Here is a 15,308-nt window from a genome sequence, read left to right as displayed (position 1 = left end):
GGAGTTTCAATTCACTTAAGACCTAAAATTATTTTTCGTTTTTCGTGGTGGAAATTGGTAAATCGTCATTTACCTACCATCAAATATTTTGTAGCTTGGATTACGGCATCCCTCTTCCAAGTTATAAAATATTGTGTTGGGTCCTAGCCTTAATATTTCATATTGGGTGTTATATTAGAGACTTAGATCAACTAACTTGAATTTCTCCCACATAGATGTCTAGTTCAGACAACTATGATCTTCCTAAATCTCTTGGAACAAGCTTTCTCCATCTCCTCCAATAATTCTCCCTAACCCACAAGTTTAAAGACTTGAATAGTTCAAGGTCACTCAAGCCCTATTGGAAAGTGTATGTGAACTCACATCTTGGAGATGAAGTCACATATTGACAGGCTGGGAGACTTGGGTGTCAAAGTCTCAAGGAAGTTGGCTGTTGACTGGGTTCTTCAATCACTTCCTAAGTCACATAGTGAGTTCTTTAAGGACTACTATGTAACAGACTATGACATGACCCTTAATGATCTTACCTATTTGCTTGTTGCTGCTGAATCAACAATGATTTAGGGCACTAGTAAAGCAAATTTGATTGGAAGATCTACTTCCCAAATTTTCATGGACATGGACAATGGAAACATTGGAAGTCCAGAAAAGTCTTCTCTTCCCAATGGAAAGGGATTGGCCATAGTCAACCCGGTTGACCAAATGGTAAAGAGAAAGGCTAAGTCTGAGACAGTCTCGTGTACCATTACTAAAGAGTCCATTGCCAAAGGAAGGGGCATTGGTTGCGAAGCTGCCCTATTTACCTGAAAGTTCACTAGGATGGTAAAAGTCAATAAATTTGACTATGCTTCGGGTAAAGTCCGCTATCTAACTCAATTAAGTTCCTATTTGGAGATTCTTATTACATGATGTGACTAGGTCACATTTTGATGTTTTGTAGAATCGAAGAAAGGAAGCTTAAAGGAAGAGTAAGCTAATTCTGATTGTGAAGAGATGGATTTCAATCGCATGATCTGAAGATCCGAATTTTGAGCTGCTACTTAAGAGTTATGATATATTGCTTAGGAATAGATAACAACATGTTTTTCATATGCATTTGCATTGTAAGGATAAATTTTTTCCGCAAGTTTTAAATAAAAGAAAAGTTTTTGATTTTATTTATTTTAAGTATCCTTACAATGACATTTGTGAAAAATTGTTGTTTATATGATTCCATTGATAGTAGTATTGGAAAATGGATTTGATTCTTTCGTTTGTGGTAATGTCATAATTCACCAAATAAGGAAAGATTCTCATCACCTAAGTTTCAGTTGGATAGAAACTTGGAATCATGCAACTTGTATTGTATGATGAATGAGAATTTTCATCTTTGGGAAATTAAGACTAATTCCTTGTTCACATGTATATGTGAGTCAAGTGAAGGACTAGGAGATCGGGTACACTTGGTTGTGCGCTGATCAGGTCCACCACAAAGAACGATAAGGCTATTCGTCATGATTTACTAAAGTTTAGTAAATATGGTTGTGCTTACAAGTTTAAGTATAATTCTGAAACATTGGAAAAGTTTCAATGTATGGCAGGACGAATGAGAAGAATCAAATTAGGCAGAAAGATAAAAGTTTCTCCAATCTGAAAAGATGGGAGAGTACTTCAGTATCATGTTTATGATCATCTTAAAGATTAGGAAAAACCATTTCACAATTGATCCTCTAAGGACATCTTAGTGCATTTGTTTGACTAAGAAGAGGAATCGTGAATTGTTGAAATGGTTAAATCAAAAGATGAATTATACTTCGTTCCAAAATTGAGTCTTAGAGTAACACTCCAAGATCGAGCCTTGAGTGACATAATGTTAAGAAGGTTTATAACACTTGTCAAATGTAGAGTAGAATGTTTTCTTACTCTTGTGCATTTGAAATTGGTAAGTTGTGATGTTTTGGATAAAACAAAGACCAACTACGACCAATTGTGTGAAGTGTTCATCTTGATAAGTATCCGCACTAACTCTTGAATATTTGTTTTGTCAAGGAATGGTTCTTGACAAGAGAATCTTATATGTCAAGAGGTCAGTGGGAGTCTTAATGATCTTGAAAAGGGGCTCAAGAACTAATCAAGAATAAAACCTATTGTTTTTCACTAGCACACGACTTGAGGTTTGTAACCTATCGTGTTGACATTTTCTTATTTCTATGCCCATTCCAGTTAAAGTTGAATATGCTTGTGAGTTCTATGAGTTCTCAATTGTTTTCATAACAACCTGGAAGCAATGGTAGGCCTTGTGCTGCCAGGTGGCAAGAAGTTAAGATTGAACAAGTTCAGTCCATATGAGTTTGGATTTGTCACTAACCTCCTCTTGTGGTTATGAAAAATTCACATGGATAGGAACACATACACCATAAAATCTAAGTGTCATAAGGTTTCTCTCCGATTCATGAAAATGATGGTGAGGAAACGATTTCGCTAAAATAGTTTTTTAAGTAGATAGCAATTGTGATATTTGCATTCTCAAAGTCGTTAGTGGAGCGTGTGTGGTTAGCCGGCACACTAACATGGACTTGTGAGAAATGGCAAAGGTCTAAACAATTGAGACTATGATTACAACATCCCTTTTCATAGTTCTAAAAATTGTTTAGACACACATATGAGCTATCTAGAGAAAGGTGTATGATATTAATAAAGTCTTATCAAAGCATCTCGTATCAGAAATCTGAACTTTGGTAAGAAAGTCAATATAGTATTGATTTCTAGAAGTCTAGCTGATTTCTAGATACATGTCAAAGCTAGTGGGAGCATAATTGTTATGCTAGTAATGATTATGATAGTGGGAGCATAATCAATTATGATATGTGTTGCAAGTTAGCAATGTTAATTATAGAAAACAAAAGTTTCAATTGAGAAAAGTTGTTTTGCTATAATTAAGGGAGAGGAAATTATACTTCATTTCAATTCTAAAAACTTAGATTGAGATTTTAATCATCTTTAGTCAAGGATATATATATATATATATATATGAATTTTATGTTGGGATTAGCCGGATACTACCGAAGGTTTATCCAAGGCTTTTCTTCGATCGCTACTCCATTAACAGCTTTGACTCACAAAGGAGCTACTTATGCTTGGAGTGATAAACACAAAGAAGCATTCGAGTTGCTAAAGAAGAAGCTATGTGAAGCACCGATTCTTTCTCTACCCGATGGAGTTGAAGACTTCGCTGTCTATAGCGATGCGTCTGGTGTTGGATTGGGTTGTGTGTTGACTCAAAGAGAAAAGGTGATAGCATATGCGTCTCGACAGCTGAAAGAGCATGAAAAGAACTACCCCACTCATGACTTGGAGTTGGCAGCGGTAGTATTTGCTCTAAAAATATGGAGGCATTACCTCTATGGCTCGAAGTGCAAACTTTTCACTGATCATAAGAGTCTCCAATATCTCTTTAATCAGAAGGAATTGAATATGAGGCAGCGACGCTGGCTAGAATTACTTAAGGACTACGACTGTGAGATACTTTACCACCCCGGTAAAGCCAATGTTGTTGCTGATGCTCTCAGTCGGAAAGTCAATCTTGAAAGAAAAAGGCCAAGAGCGTTGAGAATAGAAGTTGTCTCGACAATTGTAGAGAGTATAAAGAAGGCTCAAGAAGAAGCTTCAGAGAAGAATGACCGAAAGGAGGAACGTTTGGGCAAAACGTTAGTGTTCGGTACAAACGGTCATGGACTGAAGGTATTCCAAGATCGTATTTGGGTACCTAAGTCAGGAGGAATAAGAGATCTTCTGATGGAAGAAGCTCACAAAACCATGTACTCGATTCATCCTGGTAGCACTAAAATGTATAGGGACCTAAAACCCTATTACTGGTGGCCGACGATGAATCTCGACATTGCGAAGTATGTGGTGGAGTGTGTGACCTGTGCGAGAGTCAAAGCACAACATCAGAAACTATACGAGAGTTTAGAACCTTTACCTGTGCCTATGGGTAAATGGGAAGACATTGCTATGGATTTTGTCACTAAACTTCCCAGAACAAAGAATGGTCACGACATGATTTGGGTAGTCGTTGATCGCTTCACTAAGAGTGCACATTTCATAGCAGCCAATGAAAAATGGTCTATGGATAGGCTCGTGAATTCTTACGTGAAGGAAATTGTGAGGCTTCACGGTGTTCCGTTAACGATTGTATCAGATCGTGACAGCCGTTTCACCTCAAGATTTTGGAGAAGTCTACAAGAGGAGTTGGGTACCAAGTTGTGTTTGAGTACAGCTTACCATCCACAGACTGATGGTCAGAGCGAGAGAACAATACAAACACTTGAAGATATGCTGAGAGCATGTACCCTGGAATTCCAAGGTAACTGGGACGAACATTTACCTTTGGTAGAATTTTCCTACAATAATAGTTTCCACTCGAGCATTAAGATGGCACCTTATCAAGCTTTGTACGGACAAAAGTGTCGTACGCCATCTTGTTGGCTTGAGGCTGGGGAAAAGCAGTTTATGGGGCCGTAGATAGTCCATCAAACAGCTGAAAAGTTGAAAATAATTAAGGAGAGAATGTTAGCAGCTCAGGATCGTCAAAAGAGCTATGCTGACAAGAAAAGAAGACCGATGACCTTTGAAGTTGGAGATTCGGTTTTGCTTAAAGTCTCACCATGGAAGGGACTTATAAGATTTGGTAAAAGGGGAAAGTTAAGTCCAAGGTTTATTGGACCGTTTAAAGTTCTTCAGAGGATTGGGAATCAAGCATACAAGCTCGAACTACCAGAAGAACTGAGTGGAATTCATAACACTTTTCATGTGTGTTATTTGAGGAAGTTCACGGGAGAAGTTCCCGACATGATTCCACTTTCGGAATTGAGAATTGATGAGAACAAAAGATTAATTGAAGAACCGGAGGCAATCGTTGACCGAAAGACTAAGAAGTTACGACGTAAGATGGTCGAATTAGTGCTTGTCCGTTGGAAACATGCGAATGGGCCAAATCTCAACTGGGAAACGGAGAGTGACATGATGAGTCGTTATCCGCATTTATTTGTTGATGTATGATTCCGGGGACGGAATCATTCTATGGTGGGGAGAGTTGTAACGCCCGTGTTTCCAGGCTAAGCATTAATGTTGTTGTAATAGTCTAGGTTAACCTTTGTAACTTATTTTGAAATAATAAGAATGTGTTATTTGAGTATTATGTGTTTTATGCTTAATTGTGTGTCTTAATTGAATTAAGAATAAAAATAGGCGTAGAAATAAAATATTAGATAAGCTCGATATCTATGAATAATGTGGTAGTGGTCGTAACGAGGTTTCCGAATATATATAGAATGCTGAAATCCGAGTTATAACGAAGAAGTTATGACCTGTCGACGTTTCGCGACAGAACCGGCACGACGCTGCGTGACGTAAAATGTGAAATTTCGATAGAGTGACTTTTAGCCTTAGTGGTCTAAACGAAAGTCGTAGAATACGTTAAACCGAGAGCGTGCATAAAAAGAATGCCCAAATCTGACTTCGTATGAGGAAGTTATGATTTTTCTAAGTTTCGACTTAGCAGTATGCAGCCCGAAGTTCGAATATGAGATCGAGTGATTTCTAGCCGAAACAATCTAAACGAGAATCGAAGATCTCGTCATTAGTAGTGCAACGGTGAAAAGATAGAAGAAAACGGACGTCAGATGAAGAAGTTATGATTTTATAACGAAGTTTTCCTGTCCCGGCCTACTAAAAATAATATAATAAAAATAAAGTCAAAATCAGCCGACAGAGTCTAAATGAAAGTTGTAGAGCGTAGTCTCACCTACGCGTGGATATAAAAAACGTCGAAAACGGAGTTCGTATGAGGAAGATATGAATTTCGGAAGTTTTATAAATAATTAAAATATATATTTAATTAAGAATTCCGGATAATATCCGAAGGAGTCATTGATCTGATCCGAACTACGCCCAGCGTACACCGAAGCGTGACCCGCCTCGCACTCGAGTGCTCTGATGACGCATGCAGTGACGATTTCCGAAGCGTACGCCCTGCGTACTGAGCATTACGCCCAACGTAATGCGAGGCTTCTGCCCCTATATAAAGGGTGCGAGGGCAGCCGATCTTTTTGCTCTTTTTCTCTTCTCTCTCTCTCTCTCTCGTTTTGTCTCGTTTTTCGTGCCTGAATTATCCTGAAGCCCCGGTATCATTCCCGATCCCCGAAGCAAGTTCCGAAGTCCCGAAGATCCCGAGAAGTAAAGTTTCCGAGCCGAAACTCTGCCCGCGAGAAGCCCGGTTTTCAAGAAAAACATCCCGGTTTTATCGGAAAAGTTTATTTTAAGAGACAAGGTGCTGTCCGATCATTGTCTTATCAAGTGAGTGTATATTCGTTTTCTTCTAACACATAGATATGAAGTATTCTTTATAAAATACGTGCTTTGTGTTTATATATTATTTGCTTATTTGAACTAGTTGTTGAATGGATGTTTTGTACAGGTTTTAAAGTGTATATAAATGTATATATTTTATCTACTAATATGTCGGGTAGAACATGGGTAGACAGTTGGTGTGTGATGAAATAAAATGATGAGAGGCCTCGATGTCGTTGTTGATCTAGTCATCTAGCAGAGTATGGATGACGACCACAGACTCATTCTAGACAGTCTAGTGGAACATTAGCAGGCTCATAACCTATAGGTGTTGTGAACGATATGTTCACCGGTGTACTCTATCCCCCTCATGGTTGCCTTTAGGACATCTATTGCTAAGGAAGCCCCTTTGCAGTAATGTCCGTCCCGATGAAAATCCTAGATTAGGTCCCTTGTAATAGTTGTTGTTTTAGGGACATAAAGTGAGGATAACGGGAATGGGTAATCGGGTTATTGTTGGTTGGTGAAATTAAATATAATTATTTATTGTGGGTTGAAAACCCTATATGCTCACCAGGCTTCCAAGCCTGACCCACTCAGTTTCTTTTTATTACAGGTAGTGGCGCAAGGGCATAAGTTGGATGACATTGTCAAGATATTTTTGGATTATAGACCTGTTGTTATATGTAATTGTTGCAAGGTCTATTTTGTATTGTTTATGCTTTTGGTCTGTATCGGAACATGACATCCCGAGATTTTGTTATATAATGAAAAATACATTTCTTTATGAAATACTTTGATAAATTCTTATCATATTTTGTTTTGGGAACAAATTCCGTAACTCTTTTAATCAAAGGATTACTCTGATTTTATTCAAAAGCATAAATGAAACCAGTCTTTTCTGCCCGTGATTTTGGGGATGTCACACTTACATTTACGGTAAGGATTTGGGATTGTGAAATGAGCATCATTGGAATCATGTTCAATTGGTCTATTTCACAAAGTAAGGATCATAGACAAACATAGTGTGCATACTTGGAGTATGGCATAACTGTTGTTTGGGAAAACATAGTGTGCATGCTTGGAGCATGGCATGACTATTGTTTCAGTTCAAGTATTAAGTTGATTATTCGAAACATTATACAATGAATAATGAGTAATCAATATGGTGTTTAAATAAAATGTGTTTTATTTACTCTCAAAGGTGCTTGTTTTTCACTTTGCATGTTTTGACTTCCCGAATAACTAGGTTATTTAAACTCTCCATAGTCAATCATACTTTGGAAGTAGGTATGAATCAAGACTGTCATGAATTGGGCTTGTAGATGTCTAAAGTGTTTAGACATAGCAAAAGTTGTTGCAACATTCATGAGTGCTCCTGGAATGAGATTCGAGTATTGGATTAAACCCACGCTCATTTGAATCACTTCATGGATTTTATCATGAGTGATCATGAGACGATAATATCTTATATTCTTCAAACCTAGAGATATGATTTGTTGACTATGAGTTGGTTATACTTTGATTGTACGAAAACGCATCAGTAACTTGATGTTATAAAACGTGCCTTTGTGTATGATTCAACAAGTGGTTAGTACAAGCATATGAGTCGAAGTTTATCCATTCCTTTTACCCTTGGAGGGATAAAAGCTATATCTGTGGGCCCCTCGATGATTTAGTGATGACAAACGTAAGTGCTCGGCCGGGCCTTGACTAATTTGATTTGTTCAATTAGTCGGTCGTCATAAATCGGAAATCGGGAAACAACAGATGGGCAGAGAGAATGATTATAATCCATGTCTCAGTCCATATGATATCTTGATTGTAGGAATATATGATCCCTTATCTAATGGACGCGTCATTGATTTGTTTAGAGTTCGACAGCGGCTTTTAAGAGCTACGATTGCTAGTCAGGTTGCAGAGTCATACTTGCAATAATAGTTATTAGACTTATCCAAGTGCGAGACTTTTGGATTAGTGTCTAAGTCCATAACTATAATTGGTATGTACTTGACCCGATTTGGCATGGTCCATTTGGGTTGCATGGCATCGGAACAATTTGGATAGACTTTTGTGAGAAAAGGATATTTATGATTTATTAATATATTATAAGTTCTAATATATTAATATGAAATCATATTATTTAATTAGTATTGATCAAGAATTAATTTGGAATTAATTTTGTGATCAAAAGAGACTAATTAAATATATGGGGATTGATTGTGTAAATCATTCATTCTTATATATGTGGGCTTATGATCCATAGTTCTTCATGCTGGGCTAAACCCATGGAGTAACCCATGAATACTCCATGGAGGATTTAACCCATGGAGCATGAAGAATATGGAAAGTCATGAGTTACATGGTGTAACCCTAATAGCCACAATATATAAAGACCCCATAGCTCAAGAAATCGGCCCTAAGGACTCATATGAGAGGGCTAGCCGATTTTGAGCATAAGAACTTTTCTCTCAAGTTATTCCAAGTTGTTGGTGGTGTTGTGTGAACCATTTGATGTGTCACACTTGGGGCACTAGGCTCTTAAGCTCCATGGAATCAAGCTACAACAAAGAGGTATGTTATCCTAACTAGTGTCTTATATGGTTTATGTAAATTGCATGCTAGTTATAGGCATATTACCTTGGAAACCTTTTGCATGTATAATTAGTGAAAACATAGATCCAAGGTATTTAGGGTTGTATGTGCACCATAGGATGTTGTAGTATACTAAAACCCATCAAAGATAAGAAACATAGTAATCCAATCATAAGGATTCATGCACGAAAAATCTGCAAGATTAAAATCAGTTTCTGATTTATTGGCTCCGCTGAATCCTTTGAATCAGAAGTTGATGAAGTTTTCAGTTGCAACGGGAGCATAGACCTTCACTGCGACAAGCTTTTGTGAACTCCAAGATCGGTATTGAGGCGGTCCATACTTAGTGTAGAATAAGAAGAGTGAATGGTTGACATCAGAATCAGAAAGCGGAGCTGTTTCAGTCTTCTCAAAGCATCTAAATATAAACGCCCTAGGAGTTATTGGAAATTCAAGTTGCGAATCTGTAGAACTTTCCAGTTCAAACGAAACCGAAGGCTCCAACCAATTGTCACTTGGTTCATCAACCACCTCCTTCTGAATCCTCTTGATAGTCCATGTAGGAAACATGGACTTCTGAGTCTCTAAGGTAGCTTTCGCAACTCTTTCTTCAGCTTCCTTTGCTTCTAACTATTTTCTGAGTATTATAATATCATCAAGCTCCTTGTCTCTTTGCTTTCTTACGAGCTTTTCTCTTTCAGATAATTCTTCTTCCTCTTCATCATCATCAACAATCTTTTCTTTTCCTTTAGATCCAGAAGCTTCATTATCCTTCTGATCTTTAGGGTTCGGTTTTGGTTTCTGTTTGTTTTCACCAGTAGGCTCACCAGTTGTGTGCTTAGGCTTTTCTGCTTGCTTGGCTTGTTCTTTCGCTTTTACTTCTCCCCTTGTTTTGGAAGTACATCACTTGCTGAAACACCCTCTATTTTGTTAAGCATATTGAAGATGGGCTTGAGTTTTTCTACGAGATGTTGGCGTACCGAGACCGTGAGCGGAGAATCACGAGTCTCTATAAGATTTTGCAAATAAAGGTTGACATCCGAAATGCTGCTTTTAAGAACAACTTTCTCTGACTCTAAATCATACAGATGCCGGTTGGCATAGTTCAATTTGACCGTCAAAACCTTTTCTTTTTCCGTCTTCTAAGCCAACTTATCCATAAGATTGTTCTCAGTAGCAAGGTCCGCTTGAAGTTTTTCAATTTTGTTCTCAATATCAATGTTGAGCGTATAATTGTCAATTTGGATTTGAGAGTGAACACGCGAAAGAGCGTCCTTCTCAATGTGCAAGGTGGATCAAAGACATGTAATCGCCTTGTTGACACGCTTTGTGTTATCATCATTGGATTTCCGACAGTCCGCCATGAACTGCGTAACTTCAGCATATAGTCTTTCGACTTTTGCGGTCGCATCGAAAATAGTGGATTCTGAGGCTTGAATGGTTTTTGTTGCTGCAGCTAGGACTTTCGTATTCTCTTTTGTAAGCGATTCAACAGTTGCTCTGTAAGACTTGAGCATGAAGTCATAATTGGTTGAAGTGATCGAGGACTCCAAAATCGAATACAACTTGGCGTTAAGTTGCTTATACTTCCCTTGAGTCATAGGGGAATTGTCAACATCACTGTCCTGATGAATTGTGAAAGGGCTGAAAGTGAAGTCCTGAAAAGCTTCATTATCATCGCCAAAAATGAGATCTGGATCATCTGCTCGTAAAGGTGAAGCTATAGATATGCTGGGACCAACAGTAACACCGAAATCATATGCCCCCGTATCATATACGTTGACAATAGACATGGGAGTACTGATAGTGGTTGTAGTTGTTGTGGAGTCGGTATACAACAGAGTGGATAAAGGTACAAAAATTTGTGGTTGAGAAACTCCAGCTGAGAAATTTGGTAATGGAGCAATGGTGATTGGTGTAGTGGTTGTGATTGGAGAAGAGGTGGTGGTTGGAGAAGGTGGATGAGTGGGTATGTGAAAGAATTCAAAATCTGGAGAAGTTGAGGTAGGTGGAGTAGATACCCTCGGAATTGGACTGGAAGTAGGTGGTTCCGAAGTAGTTGCGGTATCGTTAACCTCATTCTGAACTTGGTAACCCTCCCTTAAATCAGAATGCTTTCTTGACTCTGAATCCTCCTGTATTGGTGATGGTGACTTCGGTTTCCTAGCAACTTTCTTAACCTTCTTCATCGGTGTTTTGACAGTTTCAGAAGGACCTGCCTTTACCTTTCGCTTTGCTCCCCTTTTTGAATTGCTGGCCTCCTCAATCGTCGTTCGCAATTCATCTGGCATAGGACGAACACCAGAAACAGGCTTCTTGCGATACTCATTTACTATCGCATTGTCATTAGGTACTTTTGCAAGCATTACCTCCGGGATGGATCCCACAAAGGCGAACTTTACTAGGTACGACATCACGGATGATGATGTCTATAGGATCGGAATCGCAGCAATTACAACATCATCGGAGATTGGAACTTTGAAGTGAACCAATGCTCGTTTAACCACGATCGACCAAAAACAGGCACAAGATATCTCGATATTGCGAGATGAAGACGAGGTACTCTGAACAAGTTGAGTCCAGAGAATGGAGCCATAGTCCAGATTAACACCATTGTAGAGTCCAAAAAGGATTGTGAAAAAGAGCTTGCTTACACTGTCTGAACCTGCGACTCGCTCCAAAAATCTTTTAAAAAGTAGCGTAAAGAGACCATACCAAACTGGGGGAATATTGGACTTCCTAAGCTTAGATAGCAAAGTGATATCCCCAAGGTAAACCATCTAGAAAAACATGTTGATCAGAGCAGTGGATGAAATTGAGTCCGGATCAACTAGGCCATCAGAGGAATCAAGCCCTAGCATTCTGCAAAATCGAGCTTTGTTGATTGAGGTCTTGTTGGAAGCAATCTCAAAGGAGATGATGCCCTCAGCTTGAATATACGTTGTAGAAGAGTACTCCTTTGACAGATGAACCAAAGGAATCGATTCAGCCATCGTCAGAGGAGAAAACCTCAAACAATCGATCAATGGCCTCAAAACTTTAGGATATCATCAAGAATCCAAATCTAGAATTAGATTTTAACCAGCCTTTAGGTTTAACATGATCACAGAAGCTGATTGATCAGCAAATGATGTGGTATTAGACGATCCAGCCATTATCACGGTTAAAGAAGATGAACAGTAGTAGAGAGAGAAAAGGGGTTTGCTTTGATAGTTTTTCTGTGAGCATTATAGTAAATCAATCGTCGAATCCCTTTTATACGTCTGTGATAAGTGGAGAGAGAAAAATACGCCGTTTGACGTTCCCAAATCCCTGTAAAGTGGCCTAGAAAATCGTGACAGCTGTATTTGTCACGCGACGTTTCAACTGACACGTGTGATGTCAGGTGGTGAAAAAGGACGTGACTTAATTTGAATCCTTATCTCCCAAGAAAATTGCTGTCTCAGTTGCTATCATTCGGAGCGAATACCAAAACACCATTTCCTGCCTTCGGAAAAACTATAATCATCAAGAATTAGTACAAGCCTTGGAAAAATCATAAAGATTTTTGTGAAAGAGTGTGCCAAAGAAAAAGAAATAAATAAATTTATGGGATTTTAGTGATGTCAAATAAAATTGAAATGAAATTTAGATTGATCCCGAGCAACGATCTCTTCCTTCTGAATCAAGAGGGATTCGGAAGTGCTTGTGTGGCATCTCGTTGAATTACGATCATATATTTATTAAGAAATAGTTAAAGGCTTCTTTTTAAGTACGCTTCTACCAAATTCTGAAACTTAATATAAGTCTGAAAGTCTGGAAGAAGTACTCGTCTGACTAGTGTAGCCATAATAACAAGTAAACTTTGGATCTATTTTAAGTGGGTCTTGGGTCGAGAGCTTTTCATAAAGATCACTAAAAAATAAAAGTATGAGATTTCAAACTTTTCAGGTACCAACCAAAAAGGTTATATACGTCAATTCCTTGGTGAAATAATCTAGAACATATCAATTGTTCACCGAAAATTCAGAAACAGGTTTCGGATTTTAGGTTTCACTTAAATCGCGGTGATAACGATTTAAAGATCATAAACACAGATGTTATGCAACCATAAACCTCAGTGGTAAATTTTTAGAGTCTCAAGGGTTACATTGTATGAAAGAGAGGTTGATGGAGAAATGTTAGAGATGGTTCCGAAGATAAATGTGTACCTCTGCTATAAAATAGTGACTAAGCAGTCAGCTCTTAACTCAATGGGAGAAGAGTAAGGTAGCTCAATGACTTAAGTGAATATCATCCTGGTTGGGAAGAAACGATCGGAGTGAAAGTTTCATTAAGGCTTCAAACATAGAGTCTCAGAGGCTTAGGTCAACATGCAGCAACATGCTTCTACGGACACTTAGCTAGTATAAAGATTCAGAGTTATATCCTTGTCCCGTTGAAACATCCCAAAAAGATGGTTCAAAAATTTCTTTTTCAATTCATTAATAAAATCATAAGTCAACCATCATCATATAGAAAAATCCATAAATAGTGTATCTCAAAAACATCATATCGAATACTATATCAAAATCATGTAAAAATATCAGAGCCAATCTCCCAGAGTAGAAATCTGTGGTGTGTGCCTTGCTATCATCCCGAGCCCTTCCCTTTGCTAGCTGAAGTACCTGAAACCAAACTAAAAACTGTAAGCACGAAGCTTAGTGAGTTCCCCAATCTACCACATACTATACATATAATCACATACTTGGCCTAGCCCACTTCATCGGGCCCCGCCCGGCATCGGACAAGTCCGACATCGGGCCCCGCCCGACATCAGACCGAAGTCCGGTATACATATCATGAGCATAACATAATCATATATATAAACATAAGTGTAACAAGAAAGCTAACATTCCTCGAGCTTGCCCCGACATCGGACCAAGTCCCGAACACCTAATCACACACATGCAAGAATCACGAAGACATCAAGCATACTAACTGTATCGGGCCCCGCCCGGCATCAGACCGAAGTCTGGAACATAAAACCTACATCGGTCTAACCCCGACACATACAATCACACATAAACGGGTCGACCTTGGTGCCTTAGACCCGTTCCTATAGGAGAAAACTCACCTCGCAAGACTGACTACTGAAAACTCGAGCGAGGAATCCCTGTCTGCTGCTCCGACGACTCTCCGGCTATTAATTCCATAATAACACTTAATCAGAATCTGCTAATCCTCTCTTAGGGTAAAATGACCATTTTACCCCTGGTCAAAGTCAAAGTCAAAGTCAAGGTCAACTCCCAGTCAACCCAACTCGTCGAGTTATGTACTAACTCGACGAGTTCATGAACGCTTAAACTCGTGGTCAACTGAGTCAACTCGTCGAGTCCCTTAACCGACTCGTCGAGTTCTTGCTGTCATAAAAATCGGGACAACACGATATGACTCGTCGAGTTCCCTGATGGACTCGACGAGTCCTTCTGTGTGTTTGGCCATCTTAACAGATTAATCCCCTAACTCCTAGATCTAAGGTTGTTAGCTCGTTTGTACACTGGAAAGGCCCTAGCTCGTTTGTACACTGGAAAGGCCCTCCTAAGGGTAAAGTTTCCAACTTTACCCATTCATAGCTCTTCTAAAAGGGTTTAGACAAAACCGTAATTCCTATAAAACATGAATCTTGTCCAAAAGGCCATATAATATCAAATCCACGCATACAAACCCAGAACTAAGGTCTTAGCATCTGTTGGACACATAAAGCTCCGAACTTTCCTTCCATGCATGGTCTTTTAGGGCTAAAAAGACCATAACTTGCTCATATGCTTGCATGGGGATTCCATGGTCATAAAGTGTGCAACTTTATGCCATAGAACCCTTTATAGATCCTAGATCTGAGATATAAATCACTTGGGACGTCCCAACCCCAAGGACAAAGATTCTTGACCCAAAACGTTCATAATATGGAGACAACTAGAACTAAGAGAATAATGATCAAGTTGGAAGCTTGATTACCAGAAAATGTAGCAAAAGAACTGTAGTTCCTGGATCTACTCCTTCCCTCTTGAGTCTTCAATCTTCTACTTCTTCTACAAGCTTCACAATGCACAAAAACACTCAAAAATGTCAAGAACTAGCTCAAGATCAGTTATGGCGGATTAGGGTTCCGATAATAGGGTTTGGAGGTGATGGAGGCTGGGGTGGAGGCCAGATATGATGCTCAAATAGGGTGCAACCCCTGAAAATTAGGGTTTCCTCCTGATGGACCTACTCTCCGAGTCCAGGCTCGGACTCGTCGAGTAGACCATTTAAATCCCGCGACCAAGATGGCAGCTACTCGACGAGTTAGGGCTACCAACTCGTCGAGTAGCTCTTACAAAAAGAATATTTTAATAAATTAAATGCGTACCAGGAACAGGGCG

Source organism: Lactuca virosa, chromosome 9, assembly GCF_052849685.1.
Source record: "Lactuca virosa cultivar CGN04683 chromosome 9, Lactuca_virosa_CGN04683_v6, whole genome shotgun sequence".
In the NCBI taxonomy this organism is placed as follows: domain Eukaryota; kingdom Viridiplantae; phylum Streptophyta; class Magnoliopsida; order Asterales; family Asteraceae; genus Lactuca; species Lactuca virosa.
Note: the sequence above shows the minus strand (reverse complement) of the source record.